Here is a 13,727-nt window from a genome sequence, read left to right as displayed (position 1 = left end):
CAGACACACACAGACACACACAGACACACACACACACACACACACACACACACACACACACACACACACACACACACACACACAGTCCTCCTCACCCCTCTGGGCCTCCAGTCTCCAGGCTTTGACCATCAACCTTTAGGCCTGGATCTTTGGAATTGACATTTGCAGACATCCCATCCTGCAAAAACTCATTTCAGGGAGGTAGCACCATCAATTTGCGGGAGACCCCCGGAACTTCTGGGAGAGGTGGGATGACTGCAGTAGAGTAGCTCCTTAGCAGCTAGCCAGCTAGTTTAAATAATGTTGGCTATGCTAATGAACGAATGACACCTGTTAAACTCACCTCAACATGTCTTTTACATTTTAACCCACCATGGGCAATAGAAAAGTCACTGTTGCAAACAGTGCAGCGAGCAACACTGTCATTATTTTTGACCCTTATTAGGCAGGGGTACACTTTAGTGTAGTCTGGGGTGATGTACGTTTTACATTTTCTTTTTTTGGAACACTCTGCCATGGCACGCTCTCGCTCTCTCTCTCTCTCTCTCTCTCGTCACTCTCGCTCGCTCGCGCTTTCTCGCTCTCTCTTGTTTTCTTTCTCTCGCTCTCTCTCTGTCACGCTTGCTCTCAAAAAAATTGATTTCCGGGACATTGTATATAATTTGCGGGCATCAGGGAGCCACTATTAATATGCGGGAGACTCCCGGAACTTCTGAGAGAGGTGGGATGTCTGCATTTGGACTAGCCGATGCAGTGTACCAAATATAGGCCGGCCTGTTGGCAGAGGTATATATAACGGATGCTTTCCAGAGGCTTTTAGCTAGGCACATGAATGTGCAGGAATTGGAAAGATATGGATGGTGTGCAAGCAGAAGGAGTTAGTTTAGTTGGACATTTGATTATTAACTTAATTGTCTTGGCACAGCATTGTGGGCCCGAGGGCCTATTCCTGTATCCTATCATTGGCTCTTGAGACTGGTGAATGGGGGGGATGGAGTGGCTGTAAGCAGGAAGGTCAGGTGAGGCAGATGCATTCAAGGTACCCAATTAACATTTGAGATAACGCTTAACTACTTGAATGACATTATTGATGCAGTTTTGTTTAAAGAACAATGTTTAGCGCTTGTAACTATCAGCACGACTTAAACCTGGCCCCATGAATAATTGTCATGGAGGGATGATTAAATGTGTCCATTAACATAAGAGTTGTGGATGAATTTGGCCCATCTCCAGGAGAGTACATGCACCTTGCCAAAGAGCCCTGTCTTCCCATTGGTACTTTTAATCCAGTCAGGTCCACGTGAAAGCATTTATCAGGAGGCAAAATGAATTCCAGAGGCAACACCTAGAAGGAGCTGCTGGTATGTGTGGGAACTCTTTGAAGCAGGGTGGGATTCTCGAGAGGACCACAGGTGACATTATGCTCAGGGCCTTGATACATTGGAAGGTATCAACCAACCGCTCGCCTTCTACGCAGAGGTGGTTATGGTATTGTAAACCAGGTTATTCTGAATATATTTCTATGAAAAGTGGTGTATGCCCAATTTCTACACTGTGCCTTTACAATTTTTCTCATCCTCTCGGTGTCCCCGTGAGACACATGACCCGAAACATTGAGAGTCATTTCCTTCAACACTGCAGTGCAACTGGCCGCTGAGATGAGGCTGCTGATATCAGCCAGACACTGGGTCAGTGGTGAGGCTGGGGGAACGGGGGTCTCTGCTCTTTGAACAGAACCAGTGGGAAGCTGGAGGGAAGGTTTGATCGGACTGAACACCCCACAGGGTGCAGGCCTCTGTAGCGTCCAGCGAAATGTCACTGCACATGTGGGGTTGGAGACATGTGATCTGTTAGGTGGATCTGAAACTACAGAACAAACAAGCAACCATCTGGTTCCCATTAGAGGAATTTCACTGATTGGGGCTGAAATGAATATGTACCCAGACGCTTTGTGGCCAACCCTAATGCAGCAATGCAGAGCTAGAAAATGGACCTCAAGATGAGTGAATACCTCAAGATGTGCAGAACACAAACAATTTTCTGAATCTTTTAATTACCCCCTATTCAACAAAGTTGCAGTGGAATGTGTTTAGAATCAGATTCAGGTCCATTATCACTGACAGATGTCAGATATCTGAAAGTCCAAAGTAAATTTATTACCAAAGTACATAGTGTCACTGTATACCACCTTGAGATTTGTTTTCTTGTAGGCATTTACAGGAAATATAAGAAATACAATAGAATTTATCTAAAAAGCTGTACATAAACAAAGACTTGACAAAGACCCAATGTGCTAAAGAAGACATTGTGTAAATAATAAATAAGTAACACTGGGAACATGAGTTGTAGTCCATGAAAGTGAGTTTGTAGGTTGTGGAATTGGATTAGGGTTGAGGGGAGGGGAGTTATCCACACTGGTTCAGGAGTCTGATGGTTGTAAGGTAATAACTATCCCTGAACCTGCTGGTGTGGGACCCATGGCTCCTGTGGCTCCTGTGGCTCCTGTACCTCCTGACTTCTGATGCCCGTGGTAACTGACTCAGAGGCTGACGTCACAGCATCTTTCAAGGGGGTGTGCTTTTGTAAGGCACAAGCCCCGACAGTGTAGTCGGCAGGGCGCGGAAAACCTGGGCCAACCAAATAGCCGGAGTGGTCAGTAAAAATGTTCCGGCTCGGGCATGGATCTGGAACCTGGGTCAGTGGTGTCTGTCCTGGGCAAGTGGAGGAGCTGGCAGGCATTTTACCACCAGGCCCTGGTTGTGTGTCAGGCGGTGACAGGATTGCCCCCATGTGTGGCATCAGCTCTGGTCAGACAACCCACTGGCACTGCAAGCCTGAAAATGTTATATGTTCCGCGTGTGTGATGAATGCCCGCACCTGCTTTCCGTATTTAAGAACTGGGTCACACTCTGAGTCAATAGATAGGGAAAATAACTAATATATACAATCATCTGAGACGTAAAAAAGGCCTAGATAGAGTGGACGTTGAGAGGATGATTTTAATGGCGGGGGGGGGTGGTGGTCTAGGACTAGAGGGCACAACCTCGGTATACAAGGACGTTCCTTTAGAACAGAGTCGAGGAGGAATTTCTTCAGCCAGAGGGTGGAGAATCTGCGGAATTTATTGCCACAGATGGTTGCGGACAGCAAGTCTTTGAGTATATTTAAAGTGGAGATTGATAGGTTCTTGATCAGTAACTGTGTTAAAGGTTATGAGGGAAGGCCGAAGGATGGGGTTGAGAGGGATAGTAAACCAGCCATGATGGAATGGCGGAGCAAATCAATGGGCCGAATGGACAGATTCTGCTCCTATGGTCTTATAACTGGGGGATTAAACACAAATTAATTTGTAAATGGTGAGTTGTAATAACTCACAATTGCCTATACTAGAATTGAGGGTGCACTGTACGTTCCTGAATTGACTGGAAATTGTTTTCCTTAATCTAATGAAGTTATTGAGAAATCAATCTCAGCTCATAAGCAGATTAAGTCCAAAACTGAATTCACTTACGAGCTGGAAATGTGAGATCTCTTGGCAAGACCTCCTGTGTGTGGTGAGGACTTTTGTTAAGCAGTCAGCTGACTCATGTCTGCTGAGTTCAATCCTGGAAATAAAGATATGCTTCTTGACTCTTCACTGAACGGCTGATCTGAGTTTTCTTGTTGAGTGATGCTTTAATTTGCAAACCTTTATGAGGAGGGGCAAGAGGTTGGTGAAGGAAATAACAGTTTTAAACAGCGAGAACGTCGGAGGGTGTAGTGTATAACTCCTTGTGCTGCCATTAGCCAGGATTACTATTTCCAGCCCTTCGACAGTGCAGTGGGACGAGTGAGTTAGTATTCGTCCCATATTCCCCAAAGCCACATTAACAGGAATTCTTACAAAGGGGAATTTGTTAAACAATTTCCCCCCCAAGCAGGACAAGGGCTGAACAGCAGGAGCTGGACAAGAAGGAATGCTGTGTATCAGCCACTACCCTCTTGTAAGGAAACCAGCGCTGTCTGCAGGATTTAGAGCTCACAACAGAGTTCAAAGTTCAAAGTAAATGTTGTCATCAAAGTACAGATACGTCACCATATACGACCCTGAGATTCAGCTTCTCGTGGGCAAACTAAACAAATTTATAGAGTAATAACTATAACAGAACCAATGAAAGACCACTCAACCAGGGCGTGTCCCAAAGACAACAAATTGTGCAAATGCAAGAAGAAGAAACAATAATGTAAATAAATAAGCAATAAGTATAGAGAGCATCAGACCGAGTTTCTGAACATGAGTACTTTGGTTTTGTGGGAACATTTCAATGATGGAGTATGCTGTCACTTCTGCTGGCTGGAGAGACCGTGTGCCAGACGTACATGGAGTGTGCGAGGCAGTAGCCCATGCTCGGATACCTGAGGAGCCTGCTCCTTATCTGCCGGCCGCTTTTTATTCCCCCCACCCCCCTTCATCTTTGGTCATCCAGTATGGAGGGGGTTATCTTAGTAAAGCTGCCCCTGGGGCTGGCTAAGACACATAGTTACCTGAGGGTCATAGAGATGGCCAGTAGAGGGTTCTGGGGGGGTTATGCCTGTGCCTGCATAGCTGTGAAAACAGCACCCATGTGTAACGTAGAGGTGTTTCAAGTTGGTTCTGCACCACAGGGGATAAATACCATCATTTTGATGAGGATGGGAATGTGTTGTTCAGTCTGTGTTGGTCACGATTTGTCTATAAGTTGTTGTATTGTGATTGTACTGTAGTGGTTTATATTAATAATAAATGTATTTTGTAAAAAATGCCCTCTTAGCTGCGTTCTCAGTACCCCGCAGGATACTACAGCAACATTACTGCAAAAACTCTAGGCTTTTCCCTACGTTTAGCTCCAGGCTCTTTGGGACAAGGGTGACTGATGAACCTAGCCAAGAATCACACAGGAAATACAGTGTCCTACTCAAGTGAGTTCACATAAAATGATACAAGAAACTCAATTAACTCTTGTGTTCCAAACTTCAGGATTGGCTCCAGAACTCCTAAGCCATAACACTCCACAAAAGCTGGATTTGTGCAATATTCTTTCACTGACATTCTGTCAGTTTCACTGACTTTAACTAGGTCGACAATGCACTCCTGTGTTAATGGAATGGAGCAGTAGGAACGCGATCGTATTAGCTCAGTACACTGATACTGTGACACGCACTCACTTCGAAAAGCAACCTAGACCTCATCAACACACACAAAATGGTAGAGGAACTCAGCAGGTCAGGCAGCATCTTTGGAAATGAGTAGGCAGTCGATGTTTCTGGCTGCAGTCTTCCATCATCCGCCTAATATTAGTACACCCAGTCACCCAGTGTTAACCTGGCCACTGTGTGGGGCAACTAGCTGGGTGTAAATGACTGTTGTTATAACTGTGACTGCATTTTGTGAAGTACTTTGTTGCTGTAAAGTACTAGGGAACATCCCTAGGTTGTGTATAAATATTAACACAAGAGATTCTGCAGATGTTGGAAATCCTGAGCCACACACACATGAAATGCTGGAGGAACTCAGCAGGTCAAGCAGCATCCATGGAAACAGTCGACATTTCAGGCCGAGACCCTTCACCAGAACACACTCTGTATAAGCTTATTGAAAATCCTGAAGTGAGACCCTGATTTCTCTTTGGAAGTAAAAGTAGATAGGATCACAGAGAGCTTTTGGCACATTGACCTTCATAAATCAAAGTATTTTTGAGGACAGGAGTAAGCCACTGGCGGGAAGTAATTTGGAGTATTCTGTGCAGTTCTGGTCACCGACCTACAGGAAATATATCAGTAAAATTGAATGAGTATAGAGGAAATCTACAAGGATGTTGCTGGGAGTTATAGGGAAATGTTGAATAGGTTAGGACATTATTCTCTGGAACGTGGGAAATGAAAGATCTTATAGAGGAATACAAAATTCTGAGGGGTATAGATAGGGTGAACGCAAACAGGCTTTTTCCACTGAGGTTGGTAAGACTAGAATTCATAGGTTAAGGATGAAAGGCGAAATGTTTGAGGGGGAACTTACTGAGAGTGTGGTGAGTGTGTAGAACAAGCTGGCAGCAGGAGTGGTGGATGCAGGTTCAAATGCAGCCTTGAAAAGAAGTTTTGTACTGGCAGGGAGGGTGCGGAGGGCCATGGTCCAGGAGCGCGTCGATGGCCCAGGGCAGAGTAACAGTTCAGCATGGACTCAATGGGCCAAAGGGCCTGTTTCTGTGCGGCAGAGCTCTGTGACTGTAATGATTAGAAACCTGCTGTGTGGTGTTGAGCTGAATGTTGTGGCCCCTTTGGGAGAAGCAGTTAATTATAACGAAGTGGTTAAATAAAACTCTGAAAAGAAATGAGGTGAGAAAGGCTGCGTGGACCCGAACAAACAGTTGCCAAATATAAACTGGTTCTGAAAACAGAAGTTGTATTTTTCACGTATAAACTGCCTCACTTTACTCAGAACAAAGGCCTTGTTTTGTCAGGGGCCATTTTCTCAGCTGTTCTGTTGACTCTTACATGACTGATGGCCACTACTTCGCTTATTTATGGATCGACTGTGCTAGTGGCCAACATATTGAGGAAGGCTTTCTCATAGGTATCTGCATTTCTCCTTCAATAGGGTTATTAATGAACCAATGAAAGAATACTGGAGAGATTGTTTCTGTCACTATGCACTTATGGCAAATATGTATAAAATGCAAAGTTAAATATTTATGCTTGAATATTTGGAACGTAGTTATGCGTAACCTATTCTATCATCTGACTTCTGCCCCTGGACTTGAATACTTTACCCGAATGAAGTCTTTTAGTTCTTTCCAGCTGTTCTTCATTTATTCCCTTCAACAGCCAATGCTTGCTTACAGACTAACTGTAAAAAAGAGCATCAGAACCATCCAGAAAATTTGGATGACAGCCCCTCCTCCCCCACCGTCCCCCATAAGATGGAACTGGGTAGGAGCAAGTAGTCAAACCACTAGGTCACCGTTCCGTCATCTAGCCCAAGGTTGTGGATGTTGGCAGAAGGCAGGATGTATTTAGTCTCTGTGTGGTTTAAGTGCTCACGGTGCTGTGGGGAGAGGTGTTTGCTGTACTCGGCAATCTACAAACTCAGACTGAATCCAAGTTATACCCAGGATCACTTTCGTCACTTTAGGGGAGCTGGCCATTTTGTTTGTCTGTGCCTACTCCATACTGAGGGAGAGGCAGGGTGCATCACCCCCACCTGCCCCTATTGAGAGTCCCAGTGGGTAGTTAGGTCACAGTGTACCACAGGCTGCTGAGATGCAACATCTCACCCCGAAACTTCAACTGTTCTATTCCCCTCCAAAGATGCTGCATGATCTCCTGAGTTCCCCCAAGGTTTCCAAAGTACATTTATTATCAAAGTATGGATGCAGAGGGCAACAAAACAAATAAAGCCATGGAACACGTTCAGAGAAAAATCCCAACCCCCTCCATGTGCAAAAACAAATCGCACAAATGGCAACAAGAAAGAATGAGCCAAAACACAAAATATAAAACGCGAAAGTGAAGGAGTCCATATTCAGCGCAGCTCAGTGTTCATTCTCTGTGCAGCTCAGTGTTCATTTTCTGCAGGCCGCCTTGAGTCAAAGTCGCCCAAAAATAGCACCAGAGAAAGGAGTGCCCAGAAACCACAGAACATATCGTAATGTGAACTACAGTCCGATTCATCAAACGCATCGATTAAAATTTGCTCTGGCACCATCCTCCGACAGCATGGAGGGAGAGAGATCATTCAAGTGCAGGGACCTTCCTTTGGTGGTGGGTGGTGGGGGGAGAGAGAGAGTCATCCACAGACACTTTCTCCAGCAACAGTGAGTGAGAGGCTGGTAGACGTCGCTGAACACTCACCCGCCTCAATGTTTTCAACCTTCCTCGTCCTTTTAATGAGTGAAAAGTTGAGTCAGTTATGGGCTCCAAGCTTCTTGGCCTTGCGGAGCCCTCTCGGAGACAGCAAAGCACCAGAGTGCTAAATTGGCCCGAAAACATCAAACTGTTGATCACAGGTTCCAACGGTATCAGAACCACATTTGAAAGAAACAGAAGACATAAAAGAAATGAAAGAAGCAGTTTCGTGGACAATCTTGAGGATGCCAACCGTGGTAGCGTTGTTCACTGGCGCCACCTTCTTGTGTGTTGCTCAAGATCTCCAGCATCTGCAGAATCTCTTGTGGCTCTCTCAAGATTGCTGAGATGCCTCACAATCGTTGCACAGTGACTCCAAATGTGCAAGCATGTGGACCTGGTTGGTGGGATGTGGTGTGTTTCGGTTTGTCTGCGATGGCTTCCATAGTTAGAGAGCAGATTTATCATCTGAAGAACATCCAGGAATTGAAAGGCCTCATTGGAATAGATGCAGAGGGGATGTTTCCTGTAGTGGGGGAGTCTAGGACCAGAGGGCACAGACTCCGAATAGAAGGACATCCCTTTAGGACAGAGCTGAGGAGGGATTTCTTTAGCCAGAGTGTGGTGAATCCGTGGAATTCATTGCCACAGGTGACTATGATTGGCTAACTCACTGGGTATATTTAAAGCAGAAGTTGATAGGATCTTAATGATAAGGACATCAAAGGTTAGGGAGAGAAGGCAGGAGTTCAGGAATCTCTTTTCCACTGAGGCAGGGTGAGGTTGAGTATACAACAAGCTGAAGATAATATCTGTGGACACAGTGTCAGATGTGAAACTGAAATGGACTTAAGTAGCATGTGTGTTCAACTTGACTTTGGGGTGAGGGTGGAATGGGAAATTGCAACTTTAAAAGTTGGGTGGGGAAAGGGTCTTCCATGGAAATTCCTGCTCCTGTAAGTATAACACATATTGGTATTTGTCATTGTCACACGTACTGAGATACAGTGAAAAGCTCGTCTGCATACTGTTCCTCCAGATCAATCGAGCCGGAACGAGCTAAAACAATAACACAATGCAGAATAAAGTGTAACAGCTACAGAGAAAGTGCAGTGCAGATAAATAGTCATAGTCATACTTTATTGATCCCAGGGGGAAATTGGTTTTCGTTACAGTTGCACCATAAATAATAAATAGTAATAGAACCATAAATAGTTAAATAGTAATATGTAAATTATGCCAGGAAATTATGAAATAAGTCCAGGACCAGCCTATCGGCACAGGGTGTCTGACCCTCCAAGGGAGGAGTTGTAAAGTTTGATGGCCACAGGCAGGAATGACTTCCTATGACGCGCTGTGCTGCATCTCGGAGGAATGAGTCTCCGGCTGAATGTACTCCTGTGTCCGCCCAGTACATTATGTAGTGAATGGGAGACATTGACCAAGATGGCATGCAACTTAGACAGCATCCTCTTTTCAGACACCACCGTCAGAGAGTCCAGTTCCATCCCCACAACATCACTAGCCTTATGAATGAGTTTGTTGATTCTGTTGGTGTCTGCTACCCTCAGCCTGCTGCCCCAGCACACAACAGCAAACATGATAGCACTGGCCACCACAGACTCGTAGAACATCCTCAGCATCATCCGGCAGATGTTAAAGAACCTCAGTCTCCTCTGGAAATAGAGACGGCTCTGACCCTTCTTGTAGACAGTCTCAGTGTTCTTTGACCAGTCCAGTTTATTGTCAATTCGTATTCCCAGGTATTTGTAATCCTCCACCATGTCCACACTGACCCCCTGGATGGAAACAGGGATCGCCGGTACCTTAGCTCTCCTCAGGTCTACCACCAGCTCCTTAGTCTTTTTCACATTAAGCTGCAGATAATTCTGCTCACACCATGTGACAAAGTTTCCTACAGTAGCCCTCTACTCAGCCTCATCTCGCTTGCTGATGCACCCAACTATGGCAGAGTCATCCGAAAACTTCTGAAGATGACAAGACTCTGTGCAGTAGTTGAAGTCCGAGGTATAAATGGTGAAGAGAAAGGGAGACAAGACAGTCCCCTGTGGAGCCCCAGTGCTGCTGATCACTCTGTCAGACACACAGTGTTGCAAGCGCACGTACTGTGGTCTGCCAGTCAGGTAATCAAGAATCCATTACACCAGGGAAGCATCCACCTGCATAGCTGTCAGCTTCTCCCCCAGCAGAGCAGGGCGGATGGTGTTGAATGCACCGAAGAAGTCAAAAAACATGACCCTCACAGTGCTCGCTGGCTTGTCCAGGTAGGCATAGACACGGTTCAGCAGGTAGTCGATGGCATCCTCAACTCCTAGTCGGGGCTGGTAGGCAAACTGGAGGGGATCTAAGTGTGGCCTGACCATAGGCCGGAGCAGCTCCAGAACAAGTCTCTCCAGGGTCTTCATGATGTGGGAGGTCAATGCCACCAGTCTGTAGTCATTGAGGCCACTGGGGCGCGGCGTCTTTGGCACAGGGACGAGGCAGGATGTCTTCCACAGCACAGGAACCCTCCGGAGCCTCAGGCTCATGTTGAATACATGGCGAAGTACTCCACATAGCTGAGGGGCACAGGCTTTGAGCACCCTGGTACTGACACCATCTGGTCCTGCAGCCTTGCTTAGGTTGAGACGTTTCAGCTGTCTTCTCACCTGTTCAGCCGTGAAGCCCACCGTGGTGGTTTCGTGTGGGGGAGGGGTATAGTCATGAGAGCAGGGTGGGGGACTGTGAGGAGGGGAGAGTGGAACATGTGTTGATTGGGGGCCGACAACAGATGACTCATGTGGGGGATGGGCAGGGGCCACAATGTCAAATCTGTTAAAGAACAGGTTAAGTTCATTGGCCCTGTCCACACTGCCCTCAGCTCTTCTGTTGCTAGTTTGCCAGAATCCAGTGATGGTCTCATCCCCCTCCAGACCTCTCTCATGTTGTTCTGCTGGAGTTTCCACTCAAGCTTCCTCCTGTACCTGTCTTTAGCCTCCCTGATCCTGGCTTTCAGGTCCCTCTGTATTGCCCTCAGCTCCTCCCTGTTTCCATCTCTAAACGCCCTCTTTTTAGCATTCAGGATGTCCTTAATGTCCTTTGTCACCCATGGCTTGTTATTTGAATAACAAAGGACAGTTCTTGTCGGAACATTGCAGTTCACAAGGACAGTTCTTGTCAGAACATTACAGTCCACACAGAAGTTGATGTAATCAGTGATGCATTCTGTGAGCCCATCAATATCCTCTCCATGTGGCTCACAGAGTGCCTGCCAGTCTGTCACCTCAAAACAACCCTGGAGTGCCTCATAAGCCTCCTCCGACCATTTCCTCACTGTCCTCGAGGTTGCAGGTTTACTCTTCACCAGTAAACAATACAGTGCAAGGTTCTTGTCATCTTCAGAAGTTTTCTGATGACTCTGCCATAGTTGGATGCATCAGCAAGGGAGATGAGGCTGAGTACAGGGCTACGGTAGGAAACTTTGTCACATGGTGTGAGCAGAATTATCTGCAGCTTAATGTGAAAAAGACTAAGGAGCTGGTGGCAGATCTAAGGAGAGCTAAGGTACCGGCGACCCCCGTTTCCATCCAGGGGGTCAGTGTGGACATGGTGGAGGATTACAAATACCTGGGAATACGAATTGACAATAAACTGGACTGGTCAAAGAACACTGAGACTGTCTACAAGAAGGGTCAGAGCCGTCTCTATTTCCAGAGGAGACTGAGGTCCTTTAACATCTGCCGGATGATGCTGAGGATGTTCTACGAGTCTGTGGTGGCCAGTGCTATCATGTTTGCTGTTGTGTGCTGGGGCAGCAGGCTGAGGGTAGCAGACACCAACAGAATCAACAAACTTATTTGTAAGGCCAGTGATGTCGTGGGGATGGAACTGGACTCTCTGAAGGTGGTGTCTGAAAAGAGGATGCTGTCCAAGTTGCATGCCATCTTGGACAATGTTTCCCATCCACTACATAATGTACTGGTTGGGCACAGGAGTACATTCAGCCAGAGACTCATTCCACTGAGATGCAACACCGAGCGTCATAGGAAGTCATTCCTGCCTGTGGCCATCAAACTTTACAACTCCTCCCTTGGAGGGTCGGACACCCTGAACCAATAGGCTGGTCCTGGACTTATTTCCTGGCATAATTTACATATTACTATTTAACTATTTATGGTTTTATTACTATTTAATTATTTACGGTGCAACTGTAACGAAAACCAGTTTCCCCCGGGATCAATAAAGTATGACTATGACTATTGTGAAGTCAAGAGTCCAATAACGAGTCATTTAATAGTATTAGAACAGCAAGGTAGAAACTGTCCCTGAGCTTGGTGGTACATGCTTTCAGGCTTTTGTATCTTCTGCCTGATGCGAAGGTGGAGAAGAGAGAATGGCCAGGGAGGGTGGGGTCTCTGATTATGCTGGCTACCTTACTGACATAGCGAGAAGTATAGACAGTGTCCATGGAGAGGAGGCTGGTTCCTGTGATGTGCTGAGCTCCACAACTCTGCGGTTTCTTGAGGTCACGGGCAGAACAGTTGCCGTGCCAAACTATGGTAGATCCAGATAGAATGCTTTCTGCGGTGTGTCAATAAGAAAATATTCTGAACTTCTTTAGCCTCCTGATGAAGTGGAGGCATCCATAGTCTCCGTCTTTACCCAAGGCAGGTCACTCAACTAGCGCCAGTGGTGGGGTGCAATCCATTGTTTCAGAAACTGATATTGTCCCTGGAACAGATTTTTATTGGACATTTAGAAAAAAAAAACTAGGTAATATATTTCTCTCAGTGAATCTTGAGAATTGCAATCTCAAACTTTCTCAGGAAAAGACTTATTCCATTGAGTGAATCTAAATATGCTGTTAATCACAAAGTCACAGCCATTGTCACGTTATAACAAAGTGAAGATATACTGTAAATCCAGATGATCTTGTGTTATGTTTCTGGAGCTGGACACCAGTAAGTTAGTTCAGCAAATAATTTTAACTTGGAGTTATTCATATGTTTAAAAAAATAATCTGCTCAAGCTTTCAACCAAGTAAACGAGGCGATTGAAGATGTCCATGAGTCGGTCAGTTAATGTAGAACATACTGAGATAAGCCCTCCATGGAAAAGATAATTTCTTGTTCAAAACTAGCCAGTTTTGAAAGAAAAAGAAAAAGGGATGGCTGTCCTTCATAAACAAATCTGCAGATGCTGGAAATCCAAGCAACACGCGGAAAATGCTGGAGGAACTCAGCAGGCTAGGCAGCATCTATGGAAAAAACTACAGTCGATGTTCCTCCGGCATTTTGCCTGTGCTGCTTGGCTGTCCTTCCGAAGTTGGTGTTGCCCCTCAGCCATTCACGAAAGCATTAATGCTGAGTACTGCAGCTGACGGATACAAGCTGCAAGCCTTTCACTGTATCTTGGTGCATGTGGCAGTAATAGAGCAATACCATTACCGGCTATAGTACAAAACAGTTCACCATTGAAGTGGATAGGAGGAAGTCCTATTGACGCTGGTCTCCGGGATTACCATAATGTTTGCTGCATTTTCTACAGCCTCCTCTGCGATATTACTGATTAAAATGGTGTTTTAGTATAGAGGGATTTTTTTGATACATTTTGTTGCCCGTTTTCATTGGCAAGTACTTGTGGTCAAAGGGAGTGTTTTCCAGGATTGAGCAATGAGAAAGCAACACAAACCAGTCTTTTTCCCCCCCTTTTGTTTGGCTATGTTAAATGGCTTGTCAACAGGGTACATCTGGAGTGAATTTAGCAATTACACAAGTTTCGTAATGAGAGCCTGCTGCTTTTTAAGGATGCAGGGAGGCTTGTCAAACCGTGCATCGTTAGTAAGGAGCTCAATGACTTGTTTGCAT

General features: G+C 45.7%; 1 protein-coding gene across 13 annotated transcripts in view; it reads left to right on the top strand.

Annotated features, from left to right (window-relative positions):
• prickle1b (prickle homolog 1b) overlaps positions 1 to 13,727 on the top strand; it is a 183,937-nt gene that overhangs the window by 144,049 nt on the left and 26,161 nt on the right. The gene's annotated exons all lie outside the window — the stretch shown is intronic.

Source organism: Mobula birostris, chromosome 9 (genome assembly GCF_030028105.1).
Source record: "Mobula birostris isolate sMobBir1 chromosome 9, sMobBir1.hap1, whole genome shotgun sequence".
In the NCBI taxonomy this organism is placed as follows: Eukaryota; Metazoa; Chordata; class Chondrichthyes; order Myliobatiformes; family Myliobatidae; genus Mobula; species Mobula birostris.
Note: the sequence above shows the minus strand (reverse complement) of the source record. Positions and strands in the feature narration are given on the sequence as shown.